Raw genomic sequence first — 20,049 nt, 5'->3', positions numbered from 1 at the left:
AGACTTGTTAGACTTGTTAGACTTAGAGTTTTGTTAGAGTTAGAGTTGTTAGAGTTGTTAGAGTTGTTAGAGTTGTTAGAGTTGTTAGAGTTGTTAGACTTGTTAGACTTGTTAGAGTTGTTAGAGTTGTTAGAGTTGTTAGAGTTGTTAGACTTGTTAGACTTGTTAGAGTTAGAGTTGTTAGAGTTGTTAGAGTTGTTAGAGTTAGAGTTGTTAGAGTTGTTAGAGTTAGAGTTAGAGTTGTTAGAGTTGTTAGAGTTGTGGTGTGAACGTGTCTCGCTCCTCACAGATGTAAACTCTGCTCTTCTGTGTCGTTCCAGGTGTGTGAGCCACAGCAGCACGATGCCTGTCCCTCCTCCTCCACCAGGGGGCCCCCCACCTCCCCCCGCCCTCAGCCAGGTAAACTCACCTGCCTCTGCACCTGCCTCTGCACCTGCCTCTGCACCTGCCTCTGCACCTGCCTCTGCACCTGCTGCACCTGCCTCTGCACCTGCCTCTGCACCTGCCGCAGCTCATGAGTTTACTGTGAAAACACCAGTATAACTCCAAAAACAAGAGAATAACAGCTTCATATTTATTTGTGTAAAAAAATCTGAAATCCAAAAACTAAAATCCAAACTAGATCCTGTTTTTTCTCTGGTCTGGATCCTAAAAAAAAACATTTTCAGGACAGAGCAGAACCTTTCCTGAATGTGTTTAGAACAATCTGGATCAGAACAAGTGTAACACACAGAGACTAGAACACACACGGACCTGGTTTAGTCCTGGTTTAGACCTGGTTTAGACCTGGTTTAGACCTGGTTTAGACCTGGTTTAGACCTGGTTTAGTCCTGGTTTAGACCTGGTTTAGACCTGGTTTAGTCCTGGTTTAGACCTGGTTTAGACCTGGTTTAGATCCTGGTTTAGTCCTGGTTTAGACCTGGTTTAGTCCTGGTTTAGTCCTGGTTTAGTCCTGGTTTAGACTTGATTTAGACCTGGATGTTACTAATAATAATAAGTCCTGTGTGTTTGTGTGTGTGTGTGCATGTCTCTCTGCCTGTGTGTGCATGTGTCTGTGTCTGTGTGTGTGTGTGCATGTCTCTCTGTGTGTGTGTGTTCTGTGTGTCTGTGTGTGTGTGTTCTGTGTGTGTGTGTGTGTCTGTGTGTGTGCGTGTGTGTGTGTCTGTGTGTGTGTGTGTCTGTGTGCTGTGTGTGTGTCTGTGTCTGTGTGTGTCTGTGTGTGTGTGTGTGTCTGTGTGTGTGTGTGTGTGTCTGTGTGTGTGTGTCTGTCTGTGTGTGTGTGTCTGTGTGTGTGTCCTGTGTGTGTGTGTGTGTCTGTGTGTGTGTGTGTGTGTGTGTGTGTGTGTCTGTGTGTGTGTGTGTGTGTGTGTGTCTGTGTGTGTCTGTGTCTGTGTGTGTGTGTGTGTGTGTGTCTGTGTGTGTCTGTGTGTGTGTGTGTGTGTGTGTGTGTCTGTGTGTCTGTGTGTGTGTGTGTGTCTGTGTGTGTGTGTGTGTGTGTGTGTGTCTGTGTGTGTGTGTGTCTGTGTGTGCTGTGTGTGTGTGTGTGTGTGTGTGTCTGTGTGTGTGTGTGTGTGTGTGTGTGTGTGTGTCTGTGTGTGTGTGTGCTGTGTGTGTGTGTGTGTGTGTGTCTGTGTGTGTGTGCTGTGTGTGCTGTGTGTGTGTGTGTGTGTGTGTGTGTGTGCTGTGTGTGTGTGTGTGTGTCTGTGTGTGTGTGTGTCTGTGTGTGCGTGTGTGTCTGTCTGTGTCTGTGTGTGTGTCTCTCTGTGTGTGTGTGTCAGTCCTCCAGATGCCCTCCCGCTCTCGCCGTCGACCGCGGGGCTCTTCTGTCCGACATTTGCCGAGGCGCCAAACTGCGAAAGGTGACGGAGGTGAACGACAGGAGCGCGCCGCGGCTCCACCAGCCCCGCCCCCCGTCGCTGCAGAGCCCGCCCCCGACGCAGACTCCGCCCCTCGCCCACAGCCCGCCGGACAGTAAGCCCCCGCCCTCCGAGCACCCGTACTTCCGTTTGTACCAGTATCTCCAGCAGGGGGCGCAGCGGACCTCCTCCTCCTCAGACAGTAAGAGCTCCCGTAGACGCTCCGGCGCCGCGCTCTGGACCGACCGACGCCGCAGATACAGGCTCTAACCACACGCGGGGGGTTGTACATCTGTGTCTATGGTAGAATGTTCAGCGGTTACCATGGAGACACAGTGCACACGTGAACAAACACAGACAAAACAGTTTTAAGATTAAGGCTGAAAACTCAGGTCGGCTCACCTGTTCAGAGTCAGTCAGGTCCTTCAGGTCAGCCAGGTCAGTCAGGTCCTTCAGGTCAGTCAGGTTCCTTCAGGTCAGACTGGGTTCAAACAGCTCAGATTAAAGTCTCAGAGTTTCAGACAGAGCAGTGCCTACAGTTAGTGGCAGAGTACGAGTACGTGTGATGGTGGCAGAGTGGTTAGCCCCGTGTGCTCACAGTCAGAAGGTCCCTGGGTTCTGTTCTGTGTGGTTTGTTTTGGCTGTTGGTGGTTCGGTGATGATCTGGTGACGTCCGGAGTCGAGAGGCGCCGACGTGTTTCAGCCTCTGACTTTTCTCAGGGACAAAACTCCTCCCCTGAGAAAACCTGAGGCTGAAACAGTTCAGGACTTTGTAAGTTTGTCCATTTAGACGTGCCGTAAACCAGGAACCAAACTCATGTTGTTCCGGGGGTCGAGTCCAACCGACTTTGATCTCAAAGTGTCCGGATCAGAAAACTCATGTCATATAAACCCCAAAAATAACAAGAAGTTCAAATATTTGTGCAGAGAAACACAAATCTATTACACAAATCTTTTTGAATTGATGAACTCTTTCTTTTACAAAATATTATAATATTATGAACAACCTGAAACTTTAAGAAAAATACAATTTCAACACAAAGTTTGAACATGAACTTGTCTGTAAACAGGAATAAGTCCATTTTTGTTGTAAAATCCTGCACTCGGCTCCACTTTTCTCATGTTGGACATTTTTCTGATGAGGGTGTCACGGTCAACAGTCAAAACCATCGTCCTTTAAGAGCGTTTGGAAAGAGACAAGTCTTCATTTGTGCTGCTCTGGTGGGAGGGGCCACGTACAGAGACGCTGGAGACGCTGCTGTGATAAACACCACAGAAAATTAACAAGATTTTAATAGAAAATATCATTACAATATTTGAGTAGAAAATCAGACGAGGGCCAGATTAAAGGTGTTGGAGGGTTATCATGTCATTGATTTCTGATTATTACAGACTGAGACGGGTCAAATGCAGGTTTAACAGAGACACTGGAGGACGGGTCAAACGCAGGCGTGACCCGGACTCGGTGGCGGCTGCAGGTCCAGAGCGCGGCGGAGGGAGAGGAGCAGAGACAGAGGACGCACTCACATCACTGTTCACCCGAAAACTCAAAAATGAAAAATGTTCAGGACGATTAAAGAAACGAAAAGGGACGAGCGGAGACTTGACCTTTGACCAAACTCGCCACGTTTACATGAGAGATTTAATTCTGGAAAAAAAAACATTTAATTCTGACGAAAAATGAAAGTTTGTGCCCGTGGAGGAACGACAAACCGAGACGACAGAAAAGCCGGGAGCAGCTGAATTCTGTAAATAGCTGAATTAAATAAAGACGATTTAACGAGTTTTCCGCGTAAACCTCAATTCAGAATGATTATTTCCACGTAAACTCCAAAGAGAATATTTAAATTCAGAATTATTTAACAGGAGGGTTTCGGTCACGTGATCACGATGACGCGCGAATTTCAGGCGGAGGGCAGGAAGTGAAGACAAACACGACAAACAAACACGACAAACAAACACGACAAACAAACACGACAAACAAACACGACAAACAAACACGACGACAAACAAACACGACAAACACGACAAACAAACACGACAAACAAACACGACAAACAAACACGACAAACACGACAAACAAACAAACACGACAGGAGAAACACAGATATGGAGAAGAGTTGTTATTGTCAGGATTTAGAGTCAGTAACGAGGCAAAAGTACGAGCAGTTAGTCCACAAATATATTGGACGTGACCCTGATCTTATTGAAAATGAGAGAATTTTCAACCGAAGTAAAAGATTTGCCGACAATCGAGGCAGAGGAGATCATGAAGTATTGATCTCTTCAGACGAAAAGTTTGGAGGAATAGAACTTTTTTTGTCAGTGGATGTGTCCTCAACCTCGGTGCAAAACGTCTAAATGATGATGATGTTTGGTCTTGGCCGGGGGGAGTGTTTCTCTTATTTTATGTGTATCGACGTTATGGGAAAAACTGCAGTGTATCGACAGTGACCGATTTATCTGAACTATTTAATGTCAACAAACGTCGACACTAGGGACGGGCATTCGATGACATTTTTTTAATCGATCATCAGAAGAATTAACGATCGATTATCGATTAATCCTTAACGTTTTTATATTAAAATGATCATCATTATTATTACTATCTGCACTAATCTGCATCAATAAATTCAACTTTACGACATATAAACATAACGACTCTAGATCCACATCAGCTGTTTGACATTATAATGTGTTTAATTCAGTTTTGTTCAAATCTCACAGAAACAAAACTTAAAACCACATCACTAATTTACATAAACTAAGTGAAGATAAAACTCCAGCTCTTGTGTCGCTGATGTGGTTCAACTTGTGTTGGATTAAAAGACATGACTCAGGTGAATACAGGTCAGTGTGACCAGATTTGTGTTTGTCAAAACCAGGACAGCGTACGGGGGGAGGGGGGCGGGGCCTCGTCATCCACATTGAGCGACTCTCACCTGGAAAAACTTTTTCCCACTGGACACAGAAACATATGTGCTGCTTTATCCACTGTGCACATGGACTCACACTTGTCCCAACGCAACGGAAAGTGTGGAATTTCTTCTACAAATCCTGGTTAAATCCACATTTGTGCTTCGGTTCGTTACAGACTGACCCACTGTTTGTGTGTCGCTCCTTCTGATGCAGAGACACATGTACACACCTGTTTGGTCACGACACACACACATACATTCAGTTTGTCCAGTAAAATGAACGGAATCCATGAAATTCTTAATGATCAATTTTCGATTAATCGATTAATCGTGCCCATCCCTAGTATCGGCACTTACCTCTATCTGAACTATTTAATGTCAACAAACGTCGTTCTCCGTTAATGATTCGTTTATGTTTAGGTAAACCACAAAAAACTATTTATCTTTGTAACAAACCTTTGTTGAAGTGTCACTGCAGACACGAGCGTTAGTGAATTCTGCTCCTCCCGACGCAAACAAAGTTTCTGACCTTTGTGTTCGACTATATTCGGTTCTCTAAAAAAAAAAGTCTTTTCCTTCTCTCAGTTAGAACAATTGGCACAGTCGTAAACTACACAACACATCGGCATTTTCCTCCAGTCGGTTCACTTCCTTCCCTCCGTCTGATTTTGCGCTGACAAACGTCGCCCTGTGACGTCTCGTCAAACTCAGATATTCTGAACAATTAAATTGGAATTAAAAACATCATGTAAACGTGGCCAGTGTCCCTCTGCTCTGAGGTTTGTTTCCTCGACACACACAGACCTGCAGTTGTATTTTGTTTCATTCACATGTTTAACACACAAACCCAAAAATCATTCATGTTCCACCTTGTGATGTCATCATGTGGTGATACAGGAAGTGCTCCACTGCGTTTTTAAACTCCACACACCTTCACTAGAATCATCTGGATCATTTCAGTCGTGGAGTCGCCGATGTCGACTGAACTAAAGAGAAAAGGAGCTGAGAACTTGGAAATGACCACTTTGTGACATCACAGGGTGGAGCAGAGCGTTTGGAGACAGACTCAGAATAAAGAGTCACTCAAACAAACACAACTGCAGCTCTGAGCGTGACCAGGAACATCAGAACATCAAGAATCTATTTAGCAAAATATCGTCCCTGTAGAAAAACGTTTTTATTTTCTGGTGACTGTAAAGATTTAAACGACTAAACTATCATCACATGTTCATGGATTAAAAGTGAAAGTGAAAGTGAAACTAATCCTGGTGTTGTACCTGTGTGTGCCTCCCTGTGAACGTGGTGTGTTTGTGTTTTTGCCTCTGTGTCCTCCTCTCTGATAACACCACACCTGACGCACCTGTCACACCTGACGCACCTGTCACACTTGTCTCACCTGTCACACCTGATGCACCTGTCACACCTGACGCACCTGTCAACACCTGTCACACCTGTCACACCTGTCACACCTGTCACACCTGACGCACCTGTCACACTGCTGCAGCAGACTGTCGTAGGCTGGTGTTATTTGTGTTGTTGTGTGTTGTTTGTTTGTGTTGTTTGTGTTGTTGTTGTTTTGTGGTGTTGTTGGTGTTTGTGTTGTTGTTGTTTGTGTTGTTGTGTTGTGTTGTTGTTGTTTGTGTGTTTGTGTTGTTGTTTGTGTTGTTGTTGTTTGTGTTGTTGTTGTTGTTGTTGTTGTTGTTTGTTGTTGTTTGTGTTGTTGTTTGTGTTGTTGTTGTTGTTGTTTGTTGTTGTTTGTGTGTTTGTTGTTGTTTGTGTTGTTGTTGTTGTTGTTGTGTTGTTTGTGTGTTTGTGGAGCATGTTCATGTGATGTTTTTGTCTCTGTTTCTGTCGCTGCCGCCGGAGCCCAAACCCAACGTAACTCTACAAATATTTATTTATCTTTTTATCTATTGATTATTCTCTCTCTCTCTCTCTGTTTGTCTGTCCATCTATCAGGGATGCAACTGTATTCCATATAATATTGAATTGTTCGATACTGGTGTCTGGGGATCAGTATCATTAAGAAGTTGTCGATACGATACAAACCTCGATTCATAGGCCACGATACGATGCAGACCTCAAGACTGTGCACTTTTAATTCGATACGGTGAAATAAAAATAACGTCTAAAAGTCTTTGTTAAATCACTTCTTCTTGTGTAAAGTTCATCTGAAACACTTTAAACATTTTAATCGTCAAAACAGTGAAAACGTAAAATGTGTTGCATAAACAAACAACAAAACTGGAACTGGAACAAAATAATTGAGTAAAATAAACCAAAAAAATCCTCTTGGTGAAATATCGATACATCAGCCCACGATACCGATACTGAATCATCACATTAAACCATACGATATATCGATATTTCAGTATTTGTGCACGTGTCTGTTCTGTGTCCTGTTTCGATCCTCGTGGCCTTTGTGCGTCGTTTATTTTCTGAAGTATCGAGATTCGTATCGAATCGTGGGAAAATCGTATCGTTGCATCTCTTCTGTCTCTGTCTGTTTATTCATCCAGACTTGATTTGTTCTCGTCGTGACCACAGACGGTTTACAGACGTGAACACACTGACGCCGCGCTCCAAACAGGAAGTGTTCACGGGCCTCACTGGGCTCCATGGACTCTGGCTCCAGTTCAGTTTGTGTGTAAAAAAACATAACCGCTAAACCAGGACTAAACCAGGACTAAACCCGGACTAAACCCGGACTAAACCAGGTCTAAACCAGGTCTAAACCAGGACTAAACCAGGACTAAACCCGGACTAAACCAGATCTAAATCAGGACTAAACCAGATCTAAACCAGATCTAAACCAGGTCTAAACCAGGACTAAACCAGGACTAAACCAGGACTTCAGACGTTGGTCTGACTTCACTCTACATTGTTCTGGAGTTTGGACTTGTACATTTTGTCCTCCACACTTCTGTCCCACAGAAGCAGAAGAGTTTAACTCTCCAGAGTGAAACTGAGAAAAATCCCTTCAGAGTTTGTGTTTTGTTCAGACTGAAGTCGAACAGTTCAGGCTCTAGTTTCTATAATGAACAAATATTTATATGTGAAAAATATCAAGGTCAAACTGTCCCTGTGACCTGATCTGTCACTTCTGTTTCTGCTTTTGTATCATGAGACTAAAAGAAGTTTTTGTGCAAAGGCCAAAAGCAGAAACTGACCTGATCATTATTAGTTTGATTTTCTCCAGATCTGATCCATGATAAAAAGTCAGTAAGTACGTAAGTCTTTATTTCTATAGCGCTTTTCACACACATTTTTTGTCCCCAAAGACGCTTTACACAGCATTATTCAGCTTTATTCATTCACTTTATACCTGGTGATGGTAAACTACTATTGTAGCCACAGCTGCCCTGGGGCAGACTGACAGAGGCGCGGCTGTCATGCCACTCAGCACCATCGGTCCCTCCGACCACCACCATCACTCACACACACACACACACACACCACTTTCATACAAGGCAGTGTGGATGAAGTGACTTGCCTAAGGACACAATGATTGAATTGATTGTTTTTAACTGACTTTAACTATCAACTGTTCTGGAGACGTGCAGTAGGTTTTGGGTTGATGGAGGAAACCGGAGGAAACTCATCCAGACACAGGGAGAAACATGCAAACTCCACACAGAAACGCCCGGGCGACCCGGGGATCGAACCCAACCCATAAAAACACGTCACCAAACTCCAGTCGTCATGAGTTTGTCTGAAATGATACAGAAAAGTTTTGGATTTTCCTGTTTAGTTCTGATCAGGATCAAGCACTTTACACAACAAAACAGTTTAACACAAGAGACTGTGCAGTTTAGTGTGAACATCTGAATAAAAACACAACACTTTCACTTTAAACATCACTGAGGTTTAACTGAACACAAAGTCACCTGTAAAACAAACTCAAAATCCTTTCATTTCCTCAAAAATCAACAGTATAATATATAATCCGGTGCCTTATGTGTTAATTCTGTTTGTGTTTCTGACCTGAACTGATTTTCTGAGGTACACTGTGCTCAAAATCAAAAATAAATCACAATAAATCACAAACAAAACGTACACTCTGCATGAAAACTTATTTATTTTATACTATACTATATATTTTAGTCTCATGATACAAAGACAGAGAACAGGAAGTGACAGATAAGGTCAAAGGGACATTTTGAGATTAATATTTTTCAAATATTTATTCCCGTGATAAAAGAGGAACTCAAACACAAACAAAATGACCTGGACTCGTTTGGAGCAGAGCTGATGTGACGGCGTTCTGCCTGTAGGGGGGGCTGTGACTCGGTGTGACTCGTCTGTAGGGGGCGCTGTGACTCGTCTGTAGGGGGCGCTGTGACTCGTCTGTAGGGGGCGCGCTGTGACTCGGTGTGACTCGTCTGTAGGGGGCGCTGTGACTCATCTGTAGGGGGCGCTGTGACTCGGTGTGACTCATCTGTAGGGGGCGCTGTGACTCGGTGTGACTCATCTGTAGGGGGCGCTGTGACTCGGTGTGACTCGTCTGTAGGGGGCGCTGTGACTCGGTGTGACTCATCTGTAGGGGGCGCTGTAACTCGGTGTGACTCGTCTGTAGGGGGCGCTGTGACTCGTCTGTAGGGGGCGCTGTGACTCGGTGTGACTCGTCTGTAGGGGGCGCTGTGACTCGGTGTGACTCGTCTGTAGGGGCTGTGACTCGCTGTGACTCGTCTGTAGGGGGCGCTGTGACTCGGTGTGACTCGTCTGTAGGGGCGCTGTGACTCGTGTGACTCGTCTGTAGGGGGCGCTGTGACTCGGTGTGACTCGTCTGTAGGGGGCGCTGTGACTCGGTGTGACTCGTCTGTAGGGGGCGCTGTGACTCGGTGTGACTCGTCTGTAGGGGGCGCTGTGACTCGGTGTGACTCGTCTGTAGGGGGCGCTGTGACTCGTGTGACTCGTCTGTAGGGGGCGCTGTGACTCGGTGTGACTCGTCTGTAGGGGGCGCTGTGACTCGGTGTGACTCGTCTGTAGGGGGCGCTGTGACTCGTCTGGAGCTGTGGCGGCGTGTTTCTTTACTCGTCTCGTCTTTACATCTTTACTCTGTCTGCGGTTCCGTTTGTGGTTCCGTCTGCGGTTCCGTTTATGGTTCCATTTATGGTTCCGTCTGCGGTTCCGTTTGTGGTTCCGTCTGCGGTTCCGTTTATGGTTCCATTTATGGTTCCGTCTGCGGTTCCGTTTGTGGTTCCGTCTGCGGTTCCGTTTATGGTTCCATTTATGGTTCCGTCTGCGGTTCCGTTTGTGGTTCCGTCTGCGGTTCCGTTTATGGTTCCATTTATGGTTCCGTCTGTGGTTCCGTCTTGTGTTTCCGTCTGTGGTTCCGTCTGTGTTTCCGTCTGTGTTTCCGTCTGCAGTTCCGTCTTGTGTTTCCGTCTGCGGTTCCGTCTGTGGTTCCGTTTATGGTTCCGTCTGCGGTTCCGTCTGTGGTTCCATTTCCGCCTCATTTCTCTCGCTTCACTCTAAAACATCTGTCCGATCTAACACCAAGAGGAAGTCCGGCTCAAAAACTACAAACATGGCCGCTCACATTTGCACTCAGAAAACAAAGAGGCGGGACTTCCTCTGCACACGCCTCGGACGCTCTGAATGTTCAGCATCACAAACCCGGACAGATCACTAGATTACTCAAACTTCAGACCTGTTTTTGATGAGGGAACGTTAGAACACAACAGAACAGAGAGAACGCTCGTTCCCTTCATTCTTTCCTTCCTTCCCTTCTTCTTTCCTTCCTTTCTTCCTTTCCTCTTTCCTTCCTCCTTTCCTTTCTTCCCTTCTTTCCTTCCTTCCTTCCCTTATTCCTTTCTTCCTTCCTTCCTTCCCTCCTTCCCTTCTTCCTTCCTTCCTTTCCTTCCTTCTTTCCTTCCTTCCTTCCTTCCCTTCTTCCTTCCTTCTTTCCTTCCTTCCTTCCTTCCTTCCTTTCCTTCCTTCTCTCCTTCCTTCCTTTCCTTCCTTCATTCCTTTCCTTCTTCCTTCCTTCCTTCCTTCTCTCCTTCCTTCTTCCTTCCTTTCCTTCTTTCCTTCCTTCCAGAGTTGATTTCTCTTTGTCTAAAATGTTTAAATTCGTCTCAAACACAAAATGTTGAACATTTACGGCGTCCTGAGTGATGTCACGCTGAGGAGGCGGGCTCTTCTCACTCCTGTCCAATCATCTGTCCCCAGAACCCAAAGTGGGCGGAGCTACAGCAGGAGCAGCCAATGGGAGCGGAGGCACCAGTCCCTCGGGTTCAGCTCCACCAATCGGAGGCCTGTTTCCAGGCGGAGTCCCCAAACTCCGAGCGTCTGCAGGTGAAACTCCACCCAGAGAAATTTACATTCAGATAAAGTCCTGAGGGGGGATCAGAGGTCACGGGAGGGTCAGAGGTCACAGAGGGGGGTCAGAGGTCACGGGGGGGGTCAGAGGTCACGGAGGGGGAGGAAAGTTTCATTACACTTTAAAGTTTTTATTTTATCTCTTTCTCGTCACTTTTCTGTTTTTTTGTGCCTTTTTCTTTTCGTTTTGGTTCCAGACGGTTCTTCGGGTCGAGCGCCGCGAGCCGCCGCGCCCCGCCCCCCGAGCCAACGCCACGAAGATGCCGACGGCCCCGCCCCCCCTCGTCCTCCCCGGCCCCTCCCCCTCAGTGTCGCCGCGGTAACGCCCCGTCGCCCCCGGTCACTGCTTACAACAGAGAGAAGCCCCTCCCCCAACCCCGCCCTCCGCCTCCAAACCCCGCCCCCCTACGTCGGGAGGAAACCCCGCCCCCTGCTCCCTGGCCCCGCCCCCTCCCCAGTACCACGGGAACGGCGCCGAGAGCGGCCCGGACCTGCCGCAGAGACAGAACTCCCTGAACAAACGCCCCGCCCCCTCGCCCGCCGGGCCACACCCCCACGCGAGGACCCGCCCCTCCCCCGCCCAGCCCCGCCCACAACAGGCCCACCGCCCCCAGCCCCTCCCACCAGGCGGCCCGCCCCGCCCCCCCGAGCAGAGACCCGCCGCCCAGAGCCGCAGGTGAGTCACTACATTTATGTTTTTATTCAAATTACAAACGAGAATCAAACTGTGACTCGCCGCTTCTGATTCTCTGGTTCGTGACGTCGTCGTGTGACGCGGTTACGGAAAAACAGTTTAAACAAACGACAAAAGACAAAAAGAAACAGACAAGACACAAACAAACACAGAACAGACTGAGCATCAGCAGCACACCCCTCTGACACAGAGAGAACACCCCTCTGACACAGAGAGAACACCCCTCTGACACAGAGAGAGAACACCCCTCTGTCACAGAGAGAACACCCCTCTGTCACAGAGAGAACACCCCTCTGTCACAGAGAGAACACCCCTCTGACACAGAGAGAACACCCCTCTGACACAGAGAGAACACCCCTCTGACACAGAGAGAAACACCCCTCTGACACACAGAGAGAACACCCCTCTGTCACAGAGAGAACACCCCTCTGTCACAGAGAGAACACCCCTCTGACACAGAGAGAACACCCCTCTGACACAGAGAGAACACCCCTCTGTCACAGAGAGAACACCCCTCTGTCACACAGAGAGAACACCCCTCTGTCACACAGAGAGAAGACACCCCTCTGACACACAGACACAGAGAAACACCCCTCTGTCACACAGAGAGAACACCCCTCTGTCACAGACAGAGAGAACACCCCTCTGTCACAGAGAGAACACCCCTCTGTCACAGAGAGAACACCCCTCTGACACACAGAGAGAACACCCCTCTGACACACAGAGAGAGAACACCCCTCTGACACACAGAGAGAACACCCCTCTGACACACAGAGAGAGACACCCCTCTGTCACAGAGAGAGACACACCCCTCTGTCACACAGAGAGAACACCCCTCTGTCACAGAGAGAACACCCCTCTGACAGAGAGAACCCCCTCTGTCACAGAGAGAAACACCCCTCTGACACAGAGAGAACACCCCTCTGTCACAGAGAGAGAACACCCCTCTGTCACAGAGAGAACACCCCTCTGAACACACACCCCTCTGAGAGAACACCCCTCTGTCACAGAGAGAACACCCCTCTGACACAGAGAGAACACCCCTCTGTCACAGAGAGAACACCCCTCTGTCACAGAGAGAACACCCCTCTGACACAGAGAGAACACCCCTCTGTCACAGAGAGAACACCCCTCTGTCACACAGAGAGAACACCCCTCTGTCACAGAGAGAACACCCCTCTGTCACACAGAGAGAACACCCCTCTGTCACAGAGAGAACACCCCTCTGACACAGAGAGAACACCCCTCTGACACAGAGAGAGACACACCCCTCTGTCACAGAGAGAACACCCCTCTGTCTCTGTCACAGAGAGAGAACACCCCTCTGACACACAGAGAGAACACCCCTCTGTCACACAGAGAGAACACCCCTCTGTCACAGAGAGAACACCCCTCTGTCACAGAGAGAACACCCCTCTGACACAGGGAGAACACTCATATTCCACTGAGTCTCTGTGTCTTTAGTCCAACACAAATTGAACCACATCAGACACAAGAAACAACAGTTTTTATCACACATTAGTTTATGCAAATGAGTCATGTGATTTAACGTTTAGTTTGTGTCAAACATAAATAAATGAGTGCGTCACATGCACATCAGTTTCCTGGTTATTCGCCATATCCCGGTTCTGTCAGTGTTCGTGTTACTGTGTTTACATGTTCACTGAGAAACCAGGACTCATATCCACGTGGACATGATCAAATGGAGTGTCCCAGTTTCTTGACATAATCTTACAAATGCACAGGCGCAAAAATTAACTTAAATCAATTTCATAAACCAGGAAAAATACAAACCGTGAGCTCCTTTAGCATAAGAAGCTAAGGAGCTACGAGATCTCCCACAATCCACTGCACACATCAAACCAACAGATTCTTCATTAAAATCTTCTGCATAAATAAACTCAACTTTACAACATATAAACCATAAACACTATAGACACATCAGCTGTTTGATCAGATCATTCAGCTCTGATCACATTTGTTTATGTTTTACAGAAACGAAACTTAAGACCGTAGGCTAATTAGCATAAACTGTTAGCGGCGATAAAAACAACTCGCTCCTTGCGCCGCTGATGTGATCAGTTTCTTTTGGACTAAAAGACACGACTCTGTGGATTATGTGTTTTATTTCTGTGACAGAAGAGGCGCTGATGATGGTGAGTCTGTTCTGTGCGTATATCGTATAGGAGATAGTTCATGTTTTAGCTTTTCAGCGTCACACGAGTGCAGGTCGTACGAGTGCAGGTCGTACGAGTGCAGGTCGTACGAGTGCAGGTCGTACGAGTGCAGGTCGTACGAGTGCAGGTCGTACGTGTGCAGGTCGTACGTGTGCAGGTCGTACGTGTGCAGGTTTAGCGCAGCTCTTAATTTTACAGTCATTTCACTCGTTTGGTCACTTTATTTATGTTGGTCAATTTATTTATGTCACTACTGTTGTGGTGAAAGGCTGGAAAGTGTCTTTTTGACGCATGCGACTCAACTTTATGCTGCAGTAACCGGGATACTGCGTTTACATGTCACAGTATCCCGGTTACTATCGGAATAAACCAGCTACAGTAACCTGGTTTCTAATAACCGGGACACTGAAACCGGGTTACTGCATTTACATGCACCGTCAAGAAACCGGGACACTCAAAAAACCCGATCATAACCGGGTTATTGATGTGCATGTAAACGCACTCAATGTGTCAAAGTTTTGGAGGAAACAGAAGTGACGAGTGTGGACGCAGATCGTTTCAGATACGGTGATTCAGTGAGACGTGTCAGTGTAAATGACCTTAACATAGTGAGATAAACTACATGATGTAGGGAAAACTTGATTGTGGTCCTGCCGCACCTGCCTCACCTGCCGCACCTGCCTCACAAACGTGGCATCTGTTGCGTCCTGTTTGCTTGTCCTTCAGTCAGACGTTCTTCTCTGTTGACTGAGGTTTTTCTTCAGTGTTTCATTTGAGCGTCTGAAGCAGCTTCAGGTGAATGTTTCAGCAGCGCGTCGGCCGCATCGACACTTTGTATGTGACACAACCTGCACATAGATGTGATCAGGTCTGCAGTGAGGACGGCGTGCAGGTTTTTAAAGTTTATCAGGAAATAACTCCTCAAGATTCTGGACATTTAGAGACAGATTCGATTTCAGAACGTCTGGTCACTTTATGTCTGTGTTCAGATGCTCCTGAAGTTTCCAAATCAGATGTTTTGTCTCTATGTTTCTGTATCTGATCTTTTCATGTCTGAACCACACAGATGTGATGTTTTCACATGTGACCAGGACACTTGGATCTGTGCTCCTGAAACTGATCCATATCTGATCTTTAACATGTGACTTGAGTGTGAACAGTCAGGTCACATTCATCCACCTACACGTCATCAACAAGACACAAACGTCACTATTCTGCACTGAAGTAGAGAAAACTGTTCATGATCCATGTGACTGAAGTGAAGCACATCTCCACTCACCACAAAACACCACCACCAAAAACCTGCTCCTTCTCCTTCTCAATCTCCTCCTTAAAACAAGTCAGTTGTTCATGTTGTGGCTCCGGTACGAGAGGAACTTTAAAATCTCCAGGTGCTCGATGCTGCGTCCATGTTTGTTCAACTTGTGTAAACACAGAGACGCTCGCTGGTTGACGTCGTCGTGTCTCCAGTGTCACATGTGGGACACTTTTGGACCGTTTAATGTTCACACTGGAGTCACACACAAGTCACATTTAACTGGAAATGTGAACCACCTCGAAAAAACATCGGATTTCACAAAAACATCAGAATTGAGCGTTAAACCTGCAGACTGAACGGAGACTTTGTCTCTGTGCTCGACTTGTTCTGATCCAGATTCTGTGGTTCTAAACACGTTCAGGAAACGTTCTAAAGGTTCTGAAGGTTCTGTTCTGTTCTAAAAATGGGAGGTTTTTTTAGGAACACGAGGAGCGTTTTCGTGTCTGATGTTCGATCCTTTAGTTTTTTTTCGATATATCGATGTTAAACCCGTGTCTCTGTTTCAGCCCCTCCCACTCCGGTGATGTCATCGCCCCGCCCCGGCTGCAGAGAGGCCCCGCCCCCTCCGCCCGGCAGGACTCACGGTAGCCCCGCCCCCTCCGTGCACGGCCCCGCCCCCTCCGACCCCCCCTCCAGAGGAAAGCCCCCCCCTCCCCCGCGCACCCCCGCAGCCCCGCCCCCCCCGCCCCCCTCCCACCCCCACCGCAACGGACCCTGCTCCCCCCGAGTCCACATCGGTGAGTCTGGACCAAGACCGGACCAGGACCAGGACCGGACCAGGACCAGACCAGGACTAACCCAGGACTGGACCAGGACCGGACCAGGACCAGACCAGGACTAACCCAGGACTGGACCAGGACCGGACCAGGACCGGACCAGGACTAACCCAGGACTAGACCAAGACCGGACCAGGACCAGGACTAGACCAAGACCGGACCAGGACCGGACCAGGACTAACCCAGGACCGGACCAGGACCGGACCAGGACTAACCCAGGACTAGACCAGGACCAGAACAGGACTAGACCAGGACCGGACCAGTACCAGACCAGGACTAACCCAGGACTAGACCAGGACTAACCCAGGACTAGACCAGGACCGGACCAGGACTAGACCAGGACTCGTCCGTCCCTGATTCTTGGTCCTGTCTCTTTCTCTTTCTCTTTCTCTTTGTCGTTTTGTGTTTTCAGTTTTTCTCGTTTGTTTTTTTCATTTTTTCTGTTTCTTTGTTTTTCAGATGATTTTGAGTCTAAATATTCGTTTCATCCTTTGGACGATTTTCCTCCTCCAGAAGAATTCAGACACTTCACCAAGATCTACCCCAGCAAAGCCAACCGAGGTAAACCAGGTCTGAACCAGGTCTAAACCAGGTCTAAACCAGGTCTAAACCAGGTCTGAACCAGGTCTAAACCAGGTCTAAACCAGGTCTAAACCAGGTCTAAACCAGGTCTAAACCAGGTCTAACCAGGTCTAAAACCAGGTCTAAACCAGGTCTAAACCAGGTCTGAACCAGGTCTAAACCAGGTCTAAACCAGGTCTAACCACCCAGGTCTAAACCAGGTCCCAGGTCTAAACCAGAAACCAGGTCTGGTCTAAACCAGGTCTAAACCAGGTCTAAACCAGGTCTGAACCAGGTCTAAACCAGGTCTAAACCAGGTCTGAACCAGGTCCCAGGTCTAAACCAGGTCTAAACCAGGTCTAAACCAGGTCTAAACCAGGTCTGAAACCAGGTCTGAACCAGGTCTGAAACCAGTCTAAACCAGGTCTAAACCAGGTCTAAACCAGTCTAAACCAGGTCTGAAACCAGGTCTAAACCAGGTCTAAACCAGGTCTAAACCAGGTCTGAAACCAGGGTCTGGTCTAACCAGGTCTGAACCAGGTCTAAACCAGGTCTAAACCAGGTCTGAAACCAGGTCTAAACCAGGTCTAAACCAGAACCAGGTCTAAACCAGGTCTAAACCAGGTCTAAAACCAGGTCTAAACCAGGTCTAAACCAGGTCTAAACCAGGTCTAAACCAGGCCCAGGTCTAAACCAGGTCTAAACCAGGTCTAAACCAGGTCTGAACCAGGGGTCTGAACCAGGTCTAAACCAGGTCTGAACCAGGTCTGGTCTGAACCAGGTCTGTCTAAACCGGGTCTGAACCGGTCTGAACCAGGGTCTGAAACCAGGTCTAAACCAGGTCTAAACCAGGTCTAACCAGTCTGAACAGGTCCAGGTCTAAACCAGGTCTAAACCAGGAAACTCTAAACCAGGTCTAAACCAGGTCTGAAACCAGGTCTAAACCAGGTCTAAACCAGGTCTAAACCAGGTCTGAAACCAGGTCTGAAACCGGGTCTGAACCGGTCTGAACCTGAACCGGGTCTAAACCAGGTCTAAACCGGGGTCTACTGAAACCAGGTCTGAACCAGGTCTGAACCAGGGGTCTAAACCAGGGTCTGGTCTAAACCAGGACTCTAAACCAGAACCAGGTCTAAACCAGGTCTGAACCAGGTCCAGGTCTAAACCAGGAAACTAAACCAGGTCTAAACCAGGTCTAAACCAGGAACCAGGTAAACCAGGTCTAAACCAGGTCTAAACCAGGTCTAAACCAGGTCTAAACCAGGTCTAAACCAGGTCTAAACCAGGTCTAAACCAGGTCTAAACCAGGACTAAACCAGGTCTAAACCAGGTCTAAACCAGGTCTGTGAGTGGAGTTGTTTTCTCTGTGCCTGTAGCAGGTTGTGGGTTCGATTCCTCACTCGTCGCTCTCGTTGTCGTTGCAGTGATGCGTGGAGCTCCGCCCCTGCCGCCTGTCGCCAGGTGAAGTCCCTGCCCCTCCGCCCCTGCCGCCTGTCGACAGGTGAAGTCCCTGCCCCTCCGCCCCTGCCGCCTGTCGACAGGTGAAGTCCCTGCCCCTCCGCCCCTGCCGCCTGTCGACAGGTGAAGTCCCTGCCCCTCCGCCCCTGCCGCCTGTCGACAGGTGAAGTCCCTGCTCTGATTTTGCACCTGCACTTTGAGTTTCCGACACAAACTTCTTCGACTCTTCAGCTTTTTTTAGTGGATTCTTAAAAAGTGCCAATTTGAGGCGGTCCTGTCTGAACCCACCCGGGATCTGCTCCTGCCGCTCCTGTCGCTCCTGTCGCTCCTGTCGCTCCTGCATGTGGACTACATTACCCATGATTCATAGTTTACAGCATTTTAAAGATGTTAAAGTGAAACCAAAATGTCAAAACTCAGAATACAACTCAGACCAGAACTAAACCAGGACTAAACCAGGACTGAACCAGGACTGAACCAGGACTGAACCAGGACTAAACTAGGACTAAACTAGGACTAAACTAGGACTAAACCAGGACTAAACCAGGACTAAACTAGAAAAGCAGTCAGAGAGCGCAGACCTCCGCCAAGGACCACCCCCAGTTTTTATATAAATTGCGATAAAATCCGTCTTCTGGATCAGATCTGGATCAGCCTTTGGAATATGAAAGAGGATCCCATTGTCCATCTCTGAGTCACATTTCATGGGGTTTGGTCAATAATTAACCCAGATATTGAGAAACTAAATGTTTGGCCCCATTTACCACAATGTTAACTAAAATTTCAAAGTTCTGGATCAGCCCCAAAATGAAATCAGTTCTTCCTTTTCACATTTCCAACAAATCCTGAAAATTTCATCAAAATCGGTCCATAACTTTTTGAGTTATGTTGCTAACAGACAAACAAACAAACAGACAAACAAACAAACAAACAAACGCCGGCAAAAACATAACCTCCTTGGTGGAGGTAACCAGGACTAAACCAGGACTGAAACAGGTCTGAAACAGGACTAAAGCAGGACTAAACCAGGACTACATGAGGTCTTTCACATGAGTTAGTTTTGGATTTTGGTCTGAACTGGATTGGGTCGATGTTCTTAGAAGCAGCTGTTCCTGAACCGTCCTCCGGTCTGGGTCTGGACTGGGTCTGGACTGGGTCTGGACTGGGTCTGGGTCTGGACTTGGATTCTGTTGTTCGTTTGTCTTTGTTTTATTTTGTTTTGTTGAATTCAGCTGCTACTTTGAACAAACTGTGTGTTTATTAAGTTTAACACTGGAAATGAAACCAGGACTAAACTAGAACTAAACCAGGACTAAACTAGAACTAAACCAGGACTAAACTAGAACTAAACCAGGACTAAACCAGGACCCCCCTTCGGCCCCTCCCTCTCTCTCTTTGCCTTATGAGCGTTTGGACATAAATCGCTGGTCCGTTCGAGGCGCGTGATTGGCTGTTCAAACATGACGTCGTTCTGCATGAAACTGAAACTGAAACTAAAAATCTGAAATAAAAAAGTTACTCACAAAATCTGACTCTGGATTTATTTCAGACACGAGACTAAACCAGGACTGAACCAGGACTAAACCAGGACTAAACCAGGTCTAAACCAGGACTAAACCAGGACTAAAACCAGGACTGAACCAGATCTAAACCAGGTCTAAACCAGGACTGAACCAGGACTAAACCAGGACTAAACCAGGACTAAACCAGGACTGAACCAGGACTAAACCAGGATTGAACCAGGTCTAAACCAGGTCTAAACCAGGTCTAAAACTGAACCAGGACTAAACCAGGACTAAACCAGGTCTAAACCAGGACTAAACCAGGTCTAAACCAGTACTAAACCAGGATTAAACCAGGACTGAACCAGGACTAAACCAGGTCTAAACCAGGTCTAAACCAGGACTAAACCAGGTCTAAACCAGGTCTAAACCAGGACTAAACCAGGTCTAAACCAGGACTAAACC

The 20,049-nt window shown here is 47.4% G+C and overlaps 1 pseudogene; it reads left to right on the top strand.

Annotated features, from left to right (window-relative positions):
* The window catches only part of LOC110169271 (WAS/WASL-interacting protein family member 2-like), a 28,608-nt pseudogene extending 9,009 nt beyond the window's left edge, over positions 1–19,599 (top strand).
* The last annotated feature ends 450 nt before the right edge of the window (positions 19,600–20,049 follow it).

Source organism: Boleophthalmus pectinirostris, unplaced genomic scaffold (genome assembly GCF_026225935.1).
Source record: "Boleophthalmus pectinirostris isolate CB_2022bp ecotype Guang Dong unplaced genomic scaffold, ASM2622593v1 HiC_scaffold_17, whole genome shotgun sequence".
Classification (NCBI taxonomy): Eukaryota; Metazoa; Chordata; class Actinopteri; order Gobiiformes; family Gobiidae; genus Boleophthalmus; species Boleophthalmus pectinirostris.
Note: the sequence above shows the minus strand (reverse complement) of the source record. Positions and strands in the feature narration are given on the sequence as shown.